This window comes from Triturus cristatus, chromosome 11, assembly GCF_964204655.1.
Source record: "Triturus cristatus chromosome 11, aTriCri1.1, whole genome shotgun sequence".
Lineage (NCBI taxonomy): Eukaryota > Metazoa > Chordata > Amphibia > Caudata > Salamandridae > Triturus > Triturus cristatus.
This window is the reverse complement of record NC_140594.1, coordinates 637,765,074-637,787,974: the sequence shown is the minus strand read 5'-3', so window position 1 is coordinate 637,787,974 and position 22,901 is coordinate 637,765,074.

Sequence of the window (22,901 nt, the reverse complement as noted above, 5' to 3'; positions counted from 1 at the left end):
AAACTCCACCTCAGAAGCATGAAACAAGCACTTCTCTAATTTGGCATACAGAGAATACTCTTGCAGCCGTTCCAGGACCTGTTTCACATGAGTGATGTGCTCTGCGACACTAGAGGAGTAGATCAAAATGTCATCTATATAGACCATGCACATCACATCTAAAAGGCCCCTCAATACCTCACCCATAAAGTACTGAAAAGCCACTGGTGCATTGCACAGACCAAATGCATCACTTGATACTCAGAGCCCAAACTTCGTATGGAAGGCTGTCTTCCACTCGACCCCCTGCTTTATCCTAACAAGGTTATAGGCGCCACGGTTGACCCTTCAGCTGGTCCAGCAACACCGGTATCAGAGGAAGGGGATAACTGGTCTTTATTGTGACTATGTCGATGGCTCTGTAGTCAATACACATTCGTAAATCACCTTCTTTCTTGGTGATGAAAAAGAGAGGAGAGGAATCAGGGGATGACGAATGACATATGAACCCACTGGCCAGATTTTCATCCAAATATTCCCTCAGATGTTGGGTTTCTGGTTCGGTCAGTGCATAGACACGACTGCAAGGGATCGTTGCTCCAGGGGCCAGGTCTAGCCTGCAATCATATTCCCTTTGTGGCGGAAGGTGGCTTGCTTCGATCTTGTCAAAGGCTGTAGAATACTGACGATACTCGGTGGGAACTGTGGACACACAGCCCAGTATATGATCATTACATCCCATGGATAGGAGCAAGGCTTGAGTTTCTACATGTTCTCCCATTAAAGCACGATTCTTCGTACACTGCTCCTTGCAGTAAAAGGAATTCATCACCACTGACCGGCTTGCCCATCCTACCGTAGGGTCGTAAAGTGTCAACCAGGGCATCCCTAGAATCAAACGGCAATGGGGTGCATCAATCAGATCAAATTGGATGCTTTTTGTAATGGTCTTGTCCAAATTGCATGAGGATAGGTTGGATATGATATCTGACGGGGCCAGACGTCACCACGGTTCAGTTTACCACCTTCACTGATTCAGGTACAGGTTTTTTCTGACAGGCCACAACTATATCCTTACTTGCAGTCAATGAAATTGCCGGTGGCCCCGGAATCCACTTAGGCTGGTTCCTGTTTTAAGACTCCTTTCCTCCAACTACAAAGACACATAAACATTGAGGTGTGGAATGGCGTGTTGTAGGGTGCTGGCAATCACTGGAGACACTTCTCTGTCAGAACGCCCCGAGCTAGGGTCTCACACCGGCTCAGGGCAATCAGTGTCCTGACTCTACTCCTTGATTCCATATCCCCTGTGCCACCGCTTGGGTTTTTGATGGAGGCATCTTGTCCGGAAGTCTCGTTCGGACCTTGCATTCCCGGATGAAGTGTCCTGCCTTTCTGCAGAATAGACAGAGACGTTGCTTCCTTCTCTTCACCCTCTCTTCCATGGTAAGGGGTCCTCGAATTTTGCCTGTCTGCATAGGTGCCGGTCCTTCTGGGGTCTGGGCTCTTTATCCGGGAGCAGGACGACCACAGGGAATGAAGCATTTGAAGTCACCCTTATTCCTATCACTTTTTCGTTCCTGCATCCGATGGTCCAACTGGACGGTAAGATCATTTAGCTCCTCACATGTGTGCGGTAGATGAATCGCCTGGGCAAGAACACCCTTCAGCTCTCCACGAAGCCCCTGATAAATCAAGGATGTTCTTTTGTCCTGGTGCCAGTCTGTTTCCACCACAAGTTAGTTGAATGTTGTGATGTAAGTGAGGAGATCCTGAGTACCTTGTTTAAGGGTGAGCAGCTCTCAATCTGATGTTAACAGGTGCGTCTGTCTGTCGATCAATTTACGCATCTCTCTGCAGAAGTCTGTAAAGTTGTACAGCATTAGGTCGTCTCGTGCTATTAGTGAAATCGACCAACTAGCAGCATTCCCACCCAGGTAAGACATGATAAAGGAGGTTTTTGCCTGGTCATCATGAAATAAGGTTGGTTTGCACAGGAAGTCCAACCAGCACTGACCAATGAAGATCCCAAACTTCTTTGGGTCTCCAAAAAAGCGTTCAGGGGCTGCTAAAGGTATTTGTGGGGACTGGACAATGTGAACAGGTGTTGTCTCACAAGCCCCTACAGAGGGTGTGCGAGGGGATTCAAAAATGCCTCTGCCTGTAGTACCCCCACTCGTGGGATCTGCTGGTCCCATAGGATTGTCCGTTGACCTGTGGTGAGGTGGCGGGAACGTCTAATCCTTGATATACTTCTGCCCTGTTTGCTTGGAGTGGTCCTTCCTACTTAATCCAGCCACTTCCCTTCGCATGGTACCCATCTCATTCCTGAGTTCCTGAGTTTCGGTACAGAAGGCGTTAACTTTTACCTGCAATGTAGACATGGTTTCTAAGAGTGTGGCGAGAACCACATTGGTATCCATCGCCCAGGCTGGAGGTGCGTCTTGGGCTTGTCACTCTGTCAGATATTGGAATAGTGTGCACTAACCTCCAGATACAGATCCAGCGGGGGCAATGTGCTTATCCCAAATCCCCTTTGCATTACCCCACAGGGGGACGGAAACACTAGACCACGTACTGCAACGAGCAAGAGAAAGGGGAAAAAAGGATTAACAACACCGAACACAGCAGCACTCTTCCTACAGAATCTCCTAGTACCAGTATCGAAGCAACTGACTTTCTCTAGGTAAATTCCATCTACAAACCACGGCACGCTGTATGTAAGAAAAAGAACAGGTATTAATTCCATAATCACACACCCACTGCACACTACAGGTCACTAAATTGCTCCACCCGTGCCTCTGTACTTACATGTGACCTACATATGAAGGCAGGTAGGAGATAGGCAGTCTAGTAGATGCAGTACCCATAAAGGAGTGTACGTGCCAATTGACTGCGTGGAAAATACTCTCTCCCTGAGAGCATGTGCAAATCCGGAGAATAAGTAAAACAAATAGGTAGGTGTGATACGTCTCACACCCGCTATGAGAAGGTGGGTTGGTATATGCCGTCTACTAGTTGAAGTGGACACCTTGTACCGGGCCACACGACCCTTATGATGCATGAGGTCAAAGATAACCTTCAGAAAGCTATCCTAGTGGTAGCTCTGGAGAGCAGCCATAAGGCTTAATCTTGAAGGAATGTAAAGCAGCTTGTTTTACCAGAATATCACCTCCTGAATGACTAAATGAAAGGAGAACCACACAGTAGTTATATAAAAATATGTATTTATTAATATAACTATCTCTACTAATCTCTACACGAGATTAGAAAATAAAGCACACAGTACTGTAACCATAGAACATTCGTAAGTAGCAAAATACACAGCGGGCTCTGGTGGGAGACCAAACCATATACTACAAAAAATGGGATAACAATCACGCCTTCAATAGACACAGTGTCTAGAGCACGTAGAATCACTGGGACCCCAATGAAACACCCAGAGGAGTGACACAGGGAGCCCTCGGGGGATGGGTGCAGTGAGGAAACACGACCACGTGCTCTGTACACCTCTATGGGAAAGTCGCGGTTGGAAAGTTAAAGTTTAAGGACACTTCTACGAGGACTTTGAGCAAATCCTTTGGAACAGGAGCTTCTAGAGCCAACCTACCAGTGAGTACCGAGGTACCCGTGTTACCTATCCCAGAGGAGCTGAGTGCATAGGGGTCAAGTGGTGTCGGAAACCTTTGTCGTTTTCAATGGAGAGCTGCAAAGAAGTACTGCTGCCAAGAACGCGAGGAGTGACCGGTGGAATCCATGCCTGGATTTGAGGTGAGAGGAACCTGAAAGCAGAGGGGACAGAGTCTGAGTCACGGCAAGTGACCAGGGGCTCTGTAGTCGAATGCCTACTGATGTTGGGTGCTTCAGGTGTGAAGAAGGGAAGCTTGACTCTGCAGCAACAGGGACCAGAGGATGTCGAGGACGATCAGGATCCTGAGGTGAGCTGTCCCACGAAGGATGTCGAGTGCTGAGGGTTCGGTGTACGGCTGGAGCACCAACAAGCCTTTTGTAAATTCAACCCACGTGGTCAAAGGAAGCAGGTTATGGTGTGGACCAGCAAGGTCCAGGGGACTCTCCAAGCAATGGAGAGTCAGGGCACGTCTGGAGCAACCAGGAAAGCCTAAGAATAAACAAGGTGACCCTCGCCAGGACCCACAGGCCAACGGACTAGGGATCGTGAGGAGACCTCAAGCAAGTGTGCAAAATACCAGCCCACAGAGCACAAGGTGAGTGGAGGCTGGATATCTTTTGTGCAAATACTGCTCGGGTCAGGACTACATGGAGTCCAATGATTGCCAGAAAGCATATCCACTTGCAAATGTACATGGTGCACAGGGGTTCGGGTTGCACGGCCCCCATGAGGGGTACTGGTCTCAGAATAGCTGAGAGGTCAGATCTACCTCAGGGACTTTCAGGAACCCACCTCCTGTGTTGCTGAAATCTTCTGAGTCCGCAGGAGCTCTGGAGAAGCAAACCAGTCAGATGCGTTTAGGTGCCTGCTGCTGCAGGGGAGTAACTCCTTTACTCCAAGGGAGATTCTTCAATCGTGCAATCGATGTGCAGGCAGTTGAAGTACGTGGTTTCTTCCTAGCAGAATCTTGTCCAGGTAAAATCTAAAGTCCTGTAGTCAGGTAACCCATTTTATACCCTGGGAAGGGGTTGGACGGATTCTGTGGACCCTCCTAGGGCACGGGCAAAACAGAGGGGTGGCTACACCCATGTCCTTTGTCCAGTTTTGCGCCAGAGCAGGAGCCAATGGTTCCCAGAGTTGGTTTGTGCTGGACTATGCACAGGGACACCAAATGTGCCCCCAGTGCAGACTTTCTGGCACTCTCAGAGTGCACCCACCTAGCCCCAATACACTAAGGGCTATATTCACAAGAACGTGTGCTAAACATCACCCAAAAATGTAAACGCAACTTTGCACATCGCAGCCTATTGCAGGAAAATAACCCTGTGTCAACGTGGAATTTACAACAAGGCGGTACCGTGCAATAGTCTGCCAAAACCGCGTACAATGTCCGCGATACAATCACCTTGATGGAGATAAAAACACAAACCTCAACACATAAAAACCTGCGATGGGCCAAAGCGCAATGAGGAAATCAGCAATAAGCAGCGCCAGGCCTGCAACACACAACTGGCTGGCGGGAAAAAATCACCATAAAAGTAGAAAAAACAATCAAACACAAACTGACCAACACCCAAGCACAATGGAGGCAGCCAGAGCAGGCGCAGAGGACAAGGGCAACCCCACAAGCACCCCGGATGACCAGCCTAGGACCTCGGGGACAGGGAAGGGCAAGGACATGAAAAAGAGGAAGATGAAGTTCAGTCAGCAGGCGAACAGGATCATAGTCACGGAGGTGATGGAATACCATCAACAACTGTTCGTCACCTCCAACGTGTCATTGGGCACCAAAACTGGAATATGGCGGGACATCATGGACAAGGTGAATGCCATCAGAGAGCACAAGAGGACAATGGACAAGGTCAAAAGGCGATGGAATGACATCAAGCGGAAGTCCAAGGAGAAACTTGCAGCTAACCAGAAGGCAGCAATGCAGACTGGAGGTGGGGGCCCAGCACCACGGCTGGAGCTGGATGACATGGAGGAGCTGGTGTCGACAGTCATCAGTGTGGATACTGTGGCCGGAGTCGGGGACCGGACACTGCTCGACAGGACACAACACAACCGCAACAGGGTGAGTGACCACCAGATACTGGGGGGATGGGTGGAGATGACCACGATGGCACACATACACAATCAAGCAGAGCACAGTGCACACCCTCAATGACTCTGGTTCATCGCCCAGATCCATAGACTGTCACAATGTACAATGCCATGCTGTCTGAATGTCAACATGTCCAATGCGGCTACATACATGTGGACACATTGCAATACACCATCTCCCCTTCACATTGCAGGGTCAGCGTCAACACCACCTGCAGAGTAGTCCCAGCCACTCTTCACTGATGACAAGGAGGACAACTCCAGCATCGACACCCAAACCCTCCTAGACATCATTGACATCATCCGCGACTCACCCCCAGGATGAGGGCTGACCAGCTGCATTGAGGAAACCCCACCCACCACCCAAACCACCCAGCAGGAGGCACGCACAGCCCCACCAGTCTCCCAAGACCCCCAGGAACAAAACATGGCCTTCCAACACCGTGTGTTGGAGGGCCAGAGGGAGACGGCTGAGCAGGTGCGGTGGGGTTCGACCTCATGGCTACCAAACTGGATGCCATCCTTGGGTGTCTAGGCCTGCTCCATGGTCTCCTACAAGCCCTGACTGACATCGCTGGAGTCATGACACGAAGAGAAGAACAAGGCCGCTCAGAGTGGCTCCAGCGATACCAGCCGTGAGCTGGCACGCATGCAGAGGCTCATGGAGGACATGGTGCGGATAGAGGGGAAAAGGATGGCAGCCACCGATGCACATCAGAGAAATGTAGCTGGGATCTACCATGCCCTGCAGATCTTCATCATGGCATTGCTGCCACAAGGAGTGGCACTGTTGAATACTGCTGCCCCCACTCCATCCACATCTCTGCCCCCTGGTGTGTCAGTGCCTCACAGTGCGGCTGGCGTATCCACTTCGGCACCTGATGTGTCACTGCCACACAGTGCGATCGACAATCCTCCACCGGTCCCTGATGTGTCAGTGGCACACAGTGCCACAGCCAGGACTGGTTACTGATAACCGGCAATTGAGTTGCAACGAATTTACTGACGTTCGGTCGCTTTTGGGAAAGACAATGAAAAGACACTTTCCACCCACGACTAGCTATGTGTGATTAACCCCAAACAGTCGCTGACATAAAGAGTCGAAAGAAGTTGAATTATATACAGTGTCCAGTTAATATTTTCATCTTACACAAACATACATTTTTATATACAAGCATTGAATTGCATTTTGCTTGTTCCCTTCGTGCAAACAAAATTGTCTGGTGGGATGCTCAGTTATTTATCTGTCCTAAAGATGACCATGTACTTATGACAAAGGTCGAAACGTCGTTGACTGAATTGTGGCCGCATTTTATGGAGGACACATTGTTTTGTGTGTTGGAGTTCCAGTGTTGTTTTGGAACTCTGACTTCTATGTAACCTATTTTTGTGTGCCACTTGTCTGGTCGTGTATGTCTATTAATTGTTATATGTACCAGTTTATATGTCCGATACTACCTTTTTATTAAATAAATAATTTTTTATGTGTTTCTTTAAACAAATTTGTTTCCTATATAAGGGCCGTATTTTCTATTATTTTTCTCTTCTTTTTTTCACTTTTAGGTGTGTAGTGTTGTTTGACTTAAGTATTTGTGATCCAAAAATATGTGTGTGTTATGATAATTTTGTGTACGCTGTGAACCATTGTTAGGATAAAATACTGATTGCCCCTGGTTCAGGTGGTTAGGGCTGCCCATGTGATGGTTAATTACAGTCAGTACTGCAACAGCCACAGGTGGGGCAGAGCACACATCCGAGGACGAGGACGTGGATGGAACTATGGTCAGAAGGATTAGGCAGTAGCATTCATTTCCGCCACCTGGCCTGTTTCCGCTTGGTGCCGCACATGGCCCCATGACCTTCTACTGACCCCCGACACACTCCGCCGCACTCACCTTGGACCGCGACATGGACTGCCATAACCTGTTTGATGACCAATGACACGGTGACCAGACTGCGGACTGTACCCTTCCTCTCCCACAGTACTTGTCATCCCCGGATGGACTCTGGCTGGCCCTCCACGGGCCCATGTTGTGTAGTGTGCTTGGCATTGCTCTGTACCGCTCCAGCTGCAGAACTGCACTGGATGTGCAATAAATATCCAGTGACGCACTGCTGTGGTATGTCTTTCACCATTCATGTATGAATGTGTGGGTGAATGTAGGGACAGTGATGTCCCTTGCGTCAATGATGCTCATCCTGTGGGATGCCAGTTAAAGGGTGCTACATTGCATATTGTGTACCGGGTCCCGTGAACACTACAACAGGGACACACTCATCAGTCACTTCCATGTCCAGACATGGACAGAACCATGCCCAGATCCCACGAGTCATTGTTGCAAGCCCTGTGCTGGTCCGGCGTACGGCAGGCCATACCACTCCACTTACACTCCAAGGGGGGGTCCTCACTACTACCCCTCGCAGGCGTAGTCGCTGGTGGTGTGCAGGTCACTGGTCTAGTTGTCAGCATGTCACAGCCACTCCCTGAGGGCAGGTTTGCTTGCACACCACACCCATCCGGCACAGGCCTCAGAGGCTATGTGACTCTGCCAACATAATCGGCAAATGACATCCCCTTTTCCGGTGGTGACTGGATGACGGACGCTCCACGGTTCTCAATCATAAAGTGCCCATGAGTTGTTGCGCACAGGGTTAGTGGCATCCAAGGCCTTGTGAACGTCACAGGCCTACCACCATGTGGCGCTGACTGTGGTTGCACTGGGTTAGTGGTACCTGGAGCATTGCAGCCGGCACAGGCACCCCGCCACGGGACGGTGACTTTGGGTGCACTGAGTTAGGGGCACCTTGAGCTGCTGAGCAGGTGTGCAGCCTGCGATGATGCCTCGCCCCGGAGGTCTGGACAGCTCAGGTTTTGCGTGCCCTGCTAGGCCGCAGTGTAAGCCAGAGCCAGCGGGCAGTGCGGGCCTACCGCCACGTGGCGTGGCCTTGCAGGTCACAAAGTTAGTGGCACCTATTGGGATGAGCGGGTGTGCAGCCTGCGATGATGCCCTGTGCACTGGTATGTCCTCTGCCATGGAGTAATCAAGACCCAGCACCAAACGTGAGACCTGGTGGCCTGCGGAGTGCAGCAGCATGGTGTGGAGTGTGCCATGTCCGCGGGCCTGGGCTTGTGGCTTGCAGCGGCACGTGGTGGGACCTCCTGTCTGCACGCCGGTGGCGGAAGGTGAGCAGTGCGGCCTGGGTGTGCATGGGTGGGCATGCTCCGATAGGCTGTGGGAGGGGCTGGGGTGCCTCTGTCTGGGTGTGCTTGGGTGGGCAGGCAATGTTGTCTTGTGCAATTGTGTGTACTGTGCCAATCATGTATCAGGACTCTGTTTCAGATGACGGTCCTGTCTCAGATGTGTGACCTAATGAACTAAACTACATACCGGCAAGTGGTTGGAGACACACCGGTAGCAGCAGGTGAGCAGAGTGGCCTGGGTGCCCAGGGGCAGCACCTTCTCGCTCCCCCTCTCTTCTTCTCTCTCTCTCCCCCTCTCTTCTTCTCTCTCTCTCTCTCTCTCCCCTCTCTTCTTCTCTCTCTCTCTCTCTCTCTCCCCCTCCCTTCTTCTCCCTCTCTCTCTCCCCCTCTCCTCTTCTCTCTCTCTCTCCCCCACTCCTCTCTCTCTCCCCACTCTTCTTCTCTCTCTCTCTCTCTCTCTCTCTTCTTCTCCTTCTCTCTCTCCCCCTTTCTTCTCTCTCGCTCTCTCTCCCCCCTCTCTTCTTCTCTTTCTCCCTCTCACTTATTTTCTCTCTCTCCCCCCTCTCTTCTTCTTCTCTCTCTCTCTCTCTCTCTCTCTCCCCCTCCCCCTCTCTTCTTCTCTCTTTCTCTCCCCCTCTCTTATTCTCTCTCTCCCCTCTCTTCTTCTCTCTCTCTCTCTCTCTCTCTCCCCCTCTCTTCTTCTACCCTCTCTCTCCCCTCTCCTCTTCTCTCTCTCTCTCCCCCACTCCTCTTCTCTCTCTCTCCCCACTCTTCTTCTCTCTCTCTCTCTCTCTCTTGTCCTCTCTCTCTCTCTCTCCCCCCCTTTCTTCTCTCTCTCTCTCTCCCCCCTCTCTTCTTCTCTTTCTCCCCCTCTCTTCTTTTCTCTCTCTCTCCCCGGTCTTCTCTCTATCCCCCCTCTCTTCTTCTCTCTCTCTCTCTCTCTCTCTCTCTCTCTCTCTCTCCCCCTTCCCCTCTCTTCTTCTCTCTTTCTCTCCCCCTCTCTTCTTCTCTCTCTCCCCTCTCTTCTCTCTCTCTCTCTCTCTCTCTCTCTCCCCCTCTCTTCTTCTCTCTCCCCCTCTCTTCTTCTCTCTCTCTCCCACTCTCTTCTACTCTCTCTCTCCCACTCTCTCTCTTTCTCTCCCTCTCTTCTTCTCTCTCCCTCTCCCCCTCTCGTCTTCTCTCTCTCTCTCCCCCCTCTCTTCTTCTCTCTCTCTCTCTCCCCCTCCCCCCCCCCTCTCTCTCTCAGCTGGTACTGGGTAGACCGGTGACCCACAGTAGAGGTTCTAGAAGGGTGAAATCATACCTCCCACACCAGTATCTGGTGTGGAGGTATGATTCCAAGGTGTTTGACACCAAACACAACATGTTTCTAAGCAGCCAGTTTAAAGTTAGCATTTACAGCGAGGTTATAATGCACTTAAACTTATATGTCTGACTGCATCACAGACAACCCCGGAGAATGGTCTCCAAAGGCTGCAGAGGGGCTCTGCTCATGCAGGAGCACCCTCTCACATAAAACCCAGCACCCTTCCTTCAGATTGATAAGGCCTGCAATAGGGGTGACTGATAGATTTTTAAGTGCAGTGATTTAGATAGATATAGCGAACCTATATCTCAGTAAGTGCTGCAAGCACTATCTTACACACTCTGCTGTAGCAGGCCTGTCGTGTCATTTTGAATGGCCTCTCAGGGGTGGCATAATACATGCTGCAGCCCATGAGAGGCCTCTGTGGTACCCATGCCGTGGGTACATGGTGTACCATATACGAGGGACTGATAAGGATACCTCAGTATCCGATCTGTAGTGTACCTAAAGTACACATATATCAATTTAAGGGAGAAAGCAGATAGGCTGGGGTCCTGATTAGTAGGATCCCAGCAGACTAGTGAAAAACAATGATACATCAGCAAAAAAGTGGGTGTAACCATAAGAAGCAGATCATACTTTCCTACACCCGCTTACAAGGCAGGAGAGAAGTCCATGCGACAGCAGAGCCTCAGTGGTCAACGAAGTCGGGCTCCGCCTTCGTGAGATGTCTCATGTCGAATCCAGAAGGAAACCCCAGGGAATAGGACTGGCAAAGTCCCAACGACTACTGAAGCGAGTGAATTTAGAAACAAAACGCTCCTCGCTAGGAGCGAACAAAACAAACACTCCCGAGGGACTTGGCAGGAGGCTATGACGTTAGCAAAGTGGGACTCCCAGAAAGCCACGAAGGAATCAGGACCAAGCAGGCGCGCTTGACAACATTGCCTGGATGCAGCTTACGTGCTGCTAGAGACTCTCCGGCTCAGGAAAGAGCCACCAAAGCTTCCGTGGCGTCTTCCTCGCGCTTGTAGTAATAGCTCAGTCTGCTGGCTCCGCCTGAAGATAATCAATGGAGCAGGTGACAAGCACCGGATCCCCCTAGAGGAATGCCTTATATTGCGGCTCAACCTCCAAGGCAAGACACAGCTGTCGGCACAATTGCATGCTGGGTCTTGTAGTCATTCACTCTCTTCCTACCCGCTTACACACTGTGCCACGGGAGATCATGACACTGATAAATACTGCAAACTTTGAACTGTCTCCAGTGAACCATTCAGAAGTAGCTAAAGGAACAGGAGTGGGTACAGCAACTGTGTCTTGAACCGGGTTAGAAACCTCACTAACAGGGGGTGGAATAGACATTTTGCTACGTATGTTAAAATCAAAAGAGTTTTTACCTTTCATACTGGGTGAAAGGTTCTAAGAATTCCCTCTGGGCTTAAACCATACCGCTTCTTTACCCAATTCCTCATTCTCTGTACGTAACCTGAGCATTTCTAACTGTAAATTGCTTACCAGTTGGGTTATATCCTGATTCTCTGCAATATCTGCCGCTAGTGCCTGAGCCATGTCATGAACGTCAATCTGTTCCTGGTCCATGTCTCCCGAAAGGAAGATACATTTTGTGGCTTGGCCTACTGTCAGAGCCACTCACCTGAAATCCAGGCCTTCCTTTAGGGAGACGATTGAACCCAATCCCCCCCCGAAGCTCCCCTCAGCAACAAAGCTTTATTGTAACTATGGAGCTTAGATGTGCGTCAAGGGGAAGGGGGAATTGGGAGAAAGAAAGAAAATATTTGGCAGTGCTTCTCAGGACATCACACTCTCTCAGGATACAATGAGAACCTTGTTGAGAAACTCATCTGTGTCATTGGTTTATGGAATTATCTGTCGTATATTGTAATAATAAGAACAAGTAATAATAACCTTGACTGCGAAAGATTATTTAATTAAAATTCTCACAGTAAACAATGTTCGCATTTGTGCCTCATTATGTATACTGTAGGTCTTGATCATTCTAGAAAATCGCCTTTGGAAATCAAATATGAATAATCGAATAATACAGGTAAATTATGAGAGAGCAGCGTCTTTAAATAGTTTTACTCACAGTTTTTTTTAAAGTTCTTTATTTTTCTTGTTTCTCAGCTGAGAACACATAAAACTGACTACCTGACTTCAGGACCAGAGGAAGACAGGCAGCCAACGTGAAGCAGGAAGGAGAGACCACCGGAAGATATTCGCGTCACACAGTTGGGATGCAGGAATCCAGATGAGGACATGCCATTGCGGATTCAGGTAAGGCTCAGAATGATCCGAGGCCAAGCGTTGACTTACTGCTTGCCTTGTATTTGTAGATGTTTTACACATGCCAAAAGGCACACAGAGAACAGGGATGAGTTGACAGTTTGCACAGGAAAGGAGGGAGGTTTGGCAATTGTCTTTTATGAGCGCTGGTTTGCAGTTGGTGCGTGTGAGCGCTAACACGTTTTCAGAATATGTAAATGGATCTTGCTACACCTTCAGCTGCAAGATTCTGCCAATGCATGATTACAATAATGTTCATGAATCAAATTTAAAGAAAAAAAATATTTTAACTCATACAAATAACAGTTGTCCAAAAACATAAACGTCTATACATCCTTTGACTTCCCAAAGCTAGAACGGATACAAGTTTGTGCTGAAATGTGTTACACCCTAACAGACTGACTCTCCCCCATTGTTCTTCTGTTTTTTTTAAAGTGTTGACACCTGGGAAAGGCAACAGGCCCTTTTCTTCACCTTGTCCACCACTGTTTTGTCATAGCCCCTCTCCAGGAACCGATGTTCAATATCTTACATGGCTATATAAAAATCTGAATTCTCACTACAATTCCTACGGCCCCTTATCATTTCCCCGAAGGGGATGGCATTCATTTGCGATTTGAGATGAGATCTAGTCGCATGTAACACAGAATTGCATGAAGTTCCTTTTCTATGTATTCTACTACAGATTCTTGTAACCTGAATAAACAGTTCTAAATCTAGGAACACCATCCTTTCTTGACTCTGTGCAATTGTAAAAGACAAGTTCCAATCATTCCTATTTAGGTAAGTGCAAAAGTCATTAAGGAGTTCTGAGTACCCGGTCCAGATCATAAAGCAGTCGTCAATGTATCTGTCCCAGTAATTATTGCTGTCAATCCATTTAGCTCTTTTCACACCCCAGATCCACTCTGCCTCAAACCATCCCCTACAGAGATTAGCAAAAGACAAAGCGAATCTGGAGCCCATCACGGTACCATGTAGCTGCATATAGCAACTACCATTAAACAAAAAAACATTATTCTCAAGTATAAGTCTGCTCATGTCAAAAAGCATCTCTGTCTGTTCCAGGTATTCAATAGCTTGAGTGTTAAGAAAATATCACAGGGCTTTAATGCCCAAAAAGTGTGCGATATTTGTACCTAGAGAGATATAGGACGGAATATTCCTTTCGTAAGTCCTGAGAAAAACAAATGCATACTGTACCTCTCTGTGGGTCCACCTATTCCAGCCACTATAGGTCTACCAGGGGGCAACTGTACATTTTTTATGAACCTTAGGTAAGGTATACAGACCTAGATCTTCCTAGATGAACCCATAACACCCTCTACAACAGGGAACTCCACTGACTCCCTGTACAGAAAAGATGGCCGTTAAAACTCCTAACCCATTCAGACAAGGCAGTCTTTCTTGAGAATATGGCCCTAAGTTTCTTAAATCTCTCTACATGAGATGCAGCTTAACCTATTTCTTTGATGTCTGCTGATTAGTAGTTGAGAATACTTTCCACCTTGAAATGCAAAGGTTTTATGCTTATGCATTGTTTCTCTCATCAGAACTCTTGAGTGTCTGAACTGACACCTTATATTAACTCATACCAATTTAATTTACATTACAGAACTTCCTTTATCAAACATGCTTGCTGTATTATTACTATATTAACCCATATTGTATTCTTCCTTATATTGATATATCGATTATTGGATTTATGAACTTTTAACGCTGATACTTGAAAGACTAATACTCATTGAATAAATAATGAAAAGCTAAAGAATTGAAGATATAACCCTTTAACTCACACAACATTTTCTCTTCCTTGACTACTAAAAGCCTTTAATGATTTATTCCTATGTGTTAGATGTAGATAACTGTTCCTTTTTACTTTTCCTTGTCGACGAACAAAGGTCCATATGACCAATTATTTAAAGATGACGCACTAAGAATGAGAAATAGAAAACCCTTTACAGTCATACCTCATACTATACTAATGCTTGTTAATTTGTCCCTTGTAATATTTACATAATATTTATAGTTTCATGTGATTCCACCTTACACCATATACCCTTTGCACCAACTTTTGCTGTGATGTTAAGCACTCAGCTGCCCTATTGCTCTCGATCAGGCTATATAAATCTGAAAATAAATACAATTTTAGGATATTTGGTATATTCTGCCGGGCAATCCCAATGAACTTAGAAGCCTAGAATGCTGTTATCTAATTGGTTATGATTTTGATTCTTAGTAGTGGACTGTCCACTTATATAATTTGTGATACCTTAAGATTAGTCTTCAGACAAGATTTCCTTACCGGCTAATACAAGGAGGAATATGCTCTTTCTTTACGTCCTGTCCTGGCAAAACAGGCATTTAATTCAAGTTCAGTCACTGGCTCTCCAATTACATCAAAGGCAAAATCTGCAAACTACAACTTAGAAGCTATTTCAAAATGTAGGGGGTGATTAGCATGGCGGTCGGAAAACCACCCTGACCGCCATGGAAGCGGAAATCAACTGCCAAAAAACCCCGACCGCAGCGGAACGGGGCCAAGAAAAACTGCCCGTAGCGGGGGAGACGGCCAAAATCCGTCCACTGCGGTCGGATTCGCGGCGGAAAAAGACAAACCAGCCGCAAGTATAGCGGAGAAACCGCATGGGAAATTAGGATATCCCTGACGGTCCCGCGGTACGTTCCGCTGTTTCCGACCGCCGAGGTCGCAATTAGTGATGAATGGGAGAGCCGGCAGAAGACCTGCAGAATAGCCACCGCTGCGGACGATCCGTGAAAAATATGGCGGACGAATGAAAAAGCCCACAGGAATGCCAAAAAGTGCACACAGCAAACTAGCCATGCCACCCAAAAACACAAAACACACCCCAAAGGCACAACCACCTGGCAATAAGAAAAATACAATTCCCAGGACAACACACACAACACACCTGACATCAATACCCCATTTGGACACACCCACATAGCTGAGTATAAAACCAGCCCCTTCCAGGACCACAATTCTTTGCACTACCCCACAACTGAAGGGCCCAACCCCTGAGAACAAATGATAGGCAAAGCAACACACCATTACCACTCACACCACACACAGCACCACCACCACTTCCACACCTGCACCACTAACCCCCTGCACATCACACACCATACACATCACAACCACACCCACCACTCACACCTCTGCACCCACTACCACTTTGCACACCACACACCATGGCAGCACATAAAATGCCCAAATTCACAGACACTGAGTTGACAGTCATGGTAGATGAGATAGTCAGAGTGGACCCACAACTGTTTGGTAGCCTGGTCCAACAGACACCATTAAGATGCTATAAACGGGGGCGATTAGAGTCATAGATTTTCCTCTCAGTTTATGAATTCACAACTTATGGTGAAGTTGACTTTGGCCATGTAAATTGTCTTTATTAATTGGACTGAAATGTCACCCACTCACCTTTGGGTCTTAAGTTCCACTACCGTGTTGTTGTGACATTATCATTAAGTACAACATGTTTTTTAAGAAAGAGACAATACAGTTCTTTAATCTCTTTTGCAAACACAGCCTTGAAAAAGCCGCGGGACCACATTCCCATGTAGCGACGAAACACGTGTTGGCTGGCTGTTATGAACCACGGAGAAGAATGACAATGAATAAAAGAACCCTCTAGAAGAAAAAGACTAAACCATTTTTTTGTACACTGGATTGAATTGCATTGTGAAAACACGTTACATTTTTACTTTATATAATTAGTACGTGTGCTAAGGATTGCTTTCTCAACAGACACCATTAGCCACAATACCGCAAATGTGGGCAAGGATAGTCGAGAAGGTCAATGCAGTAGGGACCACCCCGCGATCCAAAAAGGAAATCATGAAGCGGTGGCATGACCTGAGGAGGGTTGTCAAAGAGAGGAGGAGCAAGAAACGTGAGCTGGCTCAGAGGACTGGCGGTGGCCCTCCCATTCCACAAAAAACATACACACCATGGGAGAAGGTGCTTGCCATACTGCATCCAGAGAGCCTCACAGGAGTAGCCGGGGGAGTGGAGGCTGGTAAGTACAAACACATGACTACCACCACACTGCTATGTACTGTCTTGCACAACAACAAAGCTACACCACTTAGGACAAATTCCATACATCTGCACCACACACTCACAAAAACATGTCTCACAGATCCAACATCCACTCACTCCCATACACCCGAAACGTAGCTAGCAACAGTACCATGGGGGCATGTGTACAGGCAGACAGCACTACAACTCCCACCAGCCACCCTTGTACCACTGCATCAGCAAGATGGAGCCCTCCCACCACCCCACCCAGAAGCATGTGTCAGCCATTACATAACCCACATCAAACTTACATGTAGGTAGCCATCTTCCCTGGGAGGGTGTTCGGGGGTGGGTGGGATGGAGGCCTATACTTCTACTCCCACCATGCCCCCTGTCCCACACCTCAGCAGGATGGAGCACTCCCCCACCCAGAAGCAGTTGGAAGCCATTGCAGCACACCAAACAAACTTGCAGGTAGGTAGCCATCTTCACAGTGAGGGTTTGTTGGTGGGAGGCCTGTACTATTACTTCTACCATGTCCCCTGTCCCACAGCCTAGCAAGATGGAACCCTCCCTCACCCCACCCAGAAGCATGTGTCAGTCATTATGTTACCCTCATCAAACTTACAGGTAGGTAGCCATCTTCCCTGGGAGGGTGTTTGGGGGTGGGTGGGAGGGAGACCTGTACCACTACTCCCACCAGACCCCTGTCCCACACCTCTGCAGGATGGAGCACTCCCCCACCCAGAAGCATGTGTCAGCCATTGCAGTACACCAAACAAACTTACAGGTAGGTAGCCATCTTCACAGCTAGGGTGTTTGGGTTTGGGAGGCCTGTATTACTACTCCCATCATGCCCCCTGTCCCACACCTCAGCAGGATAGAGCACCCCCCCACCCAGAAGCATGTGTCAGCCATTGCAGTACATCAAACAAACTTACAGGTAGGTAGCCATCTTCACAGTGAGGGTGTTTGGGGGTGGGAGGCCTGTACTACTACTCCCACCATGCCCTCTGTCCCACACCTCAGCAGGATGGAGCACTCCCCCACCCGGAAGCAGTTGGAAGCCATTGCAGTACACCAAACAAACTTACGGGTAGGTAGCCATCTTCACAGTTAGGGTGTTTGGGGTTGGGAGGTCAGTATTACTACTCCCATCATGCCCCCTGTCCCACACCTCAGCAGGATGGAGCACCCCCCCAAACAGAAGCATGTGTCAGCCATTGCAGTACATCAAACAAACTTACAGGTAGGTAGCCAATCTTCCCTGGTGGTGTGTTTGGGGGTGGGTGGGAGGGAGGCCTTTACTACTACTCCCACCATGCCCCCTGTCCCACACCTCAGCAGGATGGAGCACTCCCCCACCTAGAAGCAGTTAGAAGCCATTGCAGTACACCAAACAAACTTCCAGATAGGTAGCCATCTTCACAGTGAGGGTGTTTGTGGGTGGGAGGCCTGCACTACTATTCCCACAATGCCCCTGTCCCATAGCCTAGCAAGATGGACCCCTCCCCGCACCCCACCCAGAATCATGTGTCAGCCATTCCATTACCCTCATCAAACTAACAGGTAGGTATCCATCTTCATTGGGAGGGTGTTTGGGGGTGGGAGGCATGAACAACAACTCACCACAGGCCAACTCGTCCCACCGGCCCATCATTATGGAGCCTACCCTCTCACCCAGATGCATGTGTCAGACATTGTATCACCACCAACAAAATAACAGGTAGGTAGACATATCATGCTTGGTAGTCACACCCCTGAGCAGGATGCAAGCCCCCACCACATACACAGACAGATGTGTCAAGTCAAAGCCAAATGGGAAAACAGAACAGGTAAGTAGCCAGTATGTGCACACAGCCAGTGTCCACAAAAAACATGGTGACACATGACAACACCAGCCCCCTCATTGCACACACATACACACAAATCCTATTGCCACTCACAGTGTGCACACAGCTAAGTCAATTAGACTGTCACAGCAACCGAAGTGTGACACACCAATGCACATGTAGGAGAAAGTCTGGGAACAATCATACACAGCACTGAAATCCATGTCCAAGTGCCATGGGGCCAGGGCAGCAAGGACCAAATGTGAAACTAGATAGCATGGTTTGTGGTACGAATTCAGATATGCACGTGACAAGACAAAGGTATGCAGGAGATGACAATGGCTTTACATGGCCAGATGTAACGTCTGACAGGGCTGAGTGAGGAAGATAGAGTCCTCACAGATATTTTTCCTTGCGCTAGTCCCTAGATGGCAACATGTCCCTGGACTCATATATCATGCACGTAACACATGGTAGGTATTGACAACTCACACCATGGACAAGTAATGCATGTACCACAGCACCATGTCAGGAGGCACAGTAGTGCACACACAACAAAATGTGATGATCAGTCAATTGTGTTGTGTACAAACAGTGAATTACATACACCTAACAAAGCTTTCAGTGTGCACTGCAATGACCACCTCCCATCTGACACATAGGTGACCAAGATCTCACTGCAGAGGACAACACCAGCAACCTACAGAGCCAGTCTCCCCCCCCGATACATGGACTTTCTGATGTTGACTCCTGGGATTTTCTGGACGATGAGCTCGAAGCCAGCCCATCTGGTGTGCCAGGGAGCAACAGGTCCCAGGATCCCATCGTCCCCCCCACCACATCTGCTGCAACAACGTCACTGCAGAGCACTGCTGTTACGGCCTGTGCAGCCACTGTCACTGCCACCACCACCACCACCACCACCAGTGCTGCCTGCAACACCCTCCCTGTCACAGAGGATGACCACCCCACACCACCGACTGAGGACGGCAGGGAGAGGATGCGGGTGCCTACAGTGGTGAGGCAACAGGTCCGTGGCAGCAGGGAAGGTGGGAGGGGCAGGGTCACCCACAGACAACAGGAGGCTGGGACCCAATCCCTGGCCAACATCACCAGAGTCCTTGGGACATATGAACGGGCCCAGAGACAAACGGGCCAGTCGGACGAACTGTTACGCGAGCTCATCCTGCTGATGAGGTTCATCGATACCCTCATGGGACAAATTGTGGACCTCTTGGGCCAGCAAGTGGCGGCACTGAGGGACAGGCCTGCACCACAACTAACACCTCCACCCCCCTCTGGTGGTCTGCAGGATGACAGATCACCATCCTCCCCTGTGGCCACAGAGAGGGGTGAGTCCTCAGAACCCACTGGCCCAACAGCAGAGGCCCCCGCCAAGCGACGAAGGGGCCATCCAAAGAAAACCCTGGGAGTAACAGGAAGCAAGGCACCTGCCAAACACCAGTCAGGGAGCTAGCTATGATGGCAACCCTCTTCACTACTGCATTGACTTTTTTGACTGTCCTTTTCCATACTGCCTTGTGAATGGCATCTGTCGGTTGGACTGGGTCACCACATCAATGTGGTGACTACTCAATTATCTCATCTACCCCAACTGTCAACTCACTGCTCCACTAATCACATCAATGTAAATGTTCACCCCCTCACATGTCACCATTGCAATTAAAAATCCTTACACACATGTTGTGTCTGCTGCGTCTTTATTCCAGGATGTACAGTCTTCAACATGATTATAATGTTCCAGGAGTATGGAATGTCTGTAGGCAAGGAGATGTTGAAGGCACCTAGGAAAGCACAACAGAACAACATTCACTAGTCTGGGTGTAGAATCACAGACATCACACAACACTTCACAAAAAGCAAATCCCACATGCACACATCACAATGTGCAACAAGTGTCAACATACACATCCGTTAGATGTTCCTAAATTAACTGTCCCAGAAACATTGTCAGCCACCACTGAGTCTGCAACCGGCTGCTGTCACAAATCTCACATACACCTTCACAACAACTGCAACATCATCACACAATGGGTACGTTGTACATTGTCACCCACCTTCAAGTGTAGTAGCGGGTGAGGAGCTGTTGACGCAGGTCAACACCTTCCTCCTCCCCACTGTCCTCATCACTGGACACGGGTTGGTTTGCAGGCAGGGGCCTTGGGTCCTCATCATCATCCAGAATCAAGGGAATCTCCTTGCGAATGGATAGGTTGTGGAGCATGCAGCATGCCACTACAATCTGACACACCTTCCAGGGCGAGTACATTAGTGCACCTCCGGTCTTGTCCAGGCAGCGGAAACGTGACTTCAGCAGACCAAAAGTATGCTCAACCACACAACGTGTTCTCCCATGGGCATCATTCTAGCGGACTTCAGCCAGGGTCCTGGGATTCCGCAGTGGGCTCAGCAACGAGGGACGGTTGGGATATGCAGAGTCACCTAGGTGTGACAAACACAAATAGACATTGCAATGTCGCTGAGGCAGAGGGCAGCAGGTCACACACCCAGCACGCCATATGACTAGGCATACTCATCCACAATCCATGCACGCTCTGGAAGCAAATTAGCCATCAGCTGGGGAAAAATGCTGTTCCGCAGGATGTAGGAGTCATGGGCTGTTCCTGGGAATTTGGCACACACTTGGGAGATGATCATATCTGCCTGGCACACCAGTTGCACATTTATGGAGTGGTAATGTTTACGACTCCTGTAGATGTGCTCACGTGTCTGCGGTGGCACAAGCCCAACATGGGTGCAATCAATGGCACCAACGACATTGGGGATGTGTCCGAGGGGATAGAAATCTCCCTTCACAGCTGCCAATTCAGGATCCCTGGGGAAATGGATATATCTGTCCTTGTATATCATCATGGCGTTCAGTACATCCCGCAGCACCATGCTGAACATCGGCTGCGACATCCCACCTGCGCTGGCCACTGTCTGCTGGAACGATCCAGTGGCAAAAGAAGGCAGGGCAGCCATCACCTTATAAGTTGGGGTGAAAGCTGTTGGATATGTTCTGTGAGGCTGCAGGTGGGGCTCTAACATATCACAAAGGGTCTTTAGGGTGGCTCTATCCAGACGGCATTTCCAGATGATCGCCTTATCCTCCATGTCTTCCATCACTGTCAAGTGACGCAGCAGATTTGGTCTCCTCCTAGTTGAGATGAAAGTGGACACATGTCAATGCAACACATCATGAGATGGGCACAGCATCTCATGTTCTGGATGACACAATGCCAACACTGACCATCATCAAAATTGAGTTACAGACCAGTCTACATGTAAGGACACCTTCAGCCACACAATTGGTACACTTGTAAACTTACACAAAGCAAGTCCCTCAAACACCACCTCGATCAATGTAAATGCACATAGAGATATGACCACAATTATCATGTGCACGTCTGGGAGTATAGCATCCAGCATATGTGTAACAAATGAACCCCAATATCTCATACCTAGCTGCTGTACCTGATACACCTTCATGCGTCATTTGAACCTAGAACACATCAACAACGCAATGACCACAGTCTGAGCAGAATTGACAATTGTGTGCATGATCAGACATGCAAACTTAAACATCATTAATTGAGACAAACATTGCTGATTGTTACAGCACCTCAACACATTGACATGTGTACACATTGTAGAGTCCATAACAACACTGTCCTGTGTACAGGACCATCAATATCACAAGTGACATGTGGGGAGCACATGCCAATCTACGAAATCACATAAACAAACATGGCATGTGTAGTCACCAGTGGGGTAAATGGAACATCGACATTGTATACATGATGATATGCCATTTACCATGTGGCCACTGTGCACAGTTGATGTTTGCAAGATGGCCATTGTGAATGTATGGCACCCAAATCGCAGTAGCTACCGCCTGGCCACAGCGGTGTGTCACCAGCACTCCCCATATACATAAGTGCGGTAGTGATAGGCATGGAGACATGCCCAGATGGAGGTTGGCATAATCTGCCACCCAAATCGCGGTACATACCGCGTGGCCCCAGGGGTGTGTCACCAGCAAGCCACAATACACAAGTGCGGTAGTGATACATATCTATGTATTGCCAAATGGCGGTTGGCATGCTCCGCCACCCAAATGGCGGTGCCTCATGTGAATGTATGGCACCCAAATTGCGGTAGCTACCGCCTGGCCCCTGCGGTGTGTCGCCGCCATGGAGCATGCCATTACAGCCTATGGGAACCTTGATTGTGGTGGTATGATGGAATTTTGAAAATCGTAGTAGGCATGCTCCGCCACTGCGGAGGCGGTCATTGGATGCATATGAAAGATGCACCATCGCGGTAGCTACCGCCGGGCCCCTGCAGTGTGTCACCGCCATGGAGCATGCCCTAACAGCCTATGGGAACCTTGATTGCGGTGGCATGATGCAATTTTGAAAATCGTGGTAGGTGTGCTCCGCCACCGCGGAGGCGGTCAT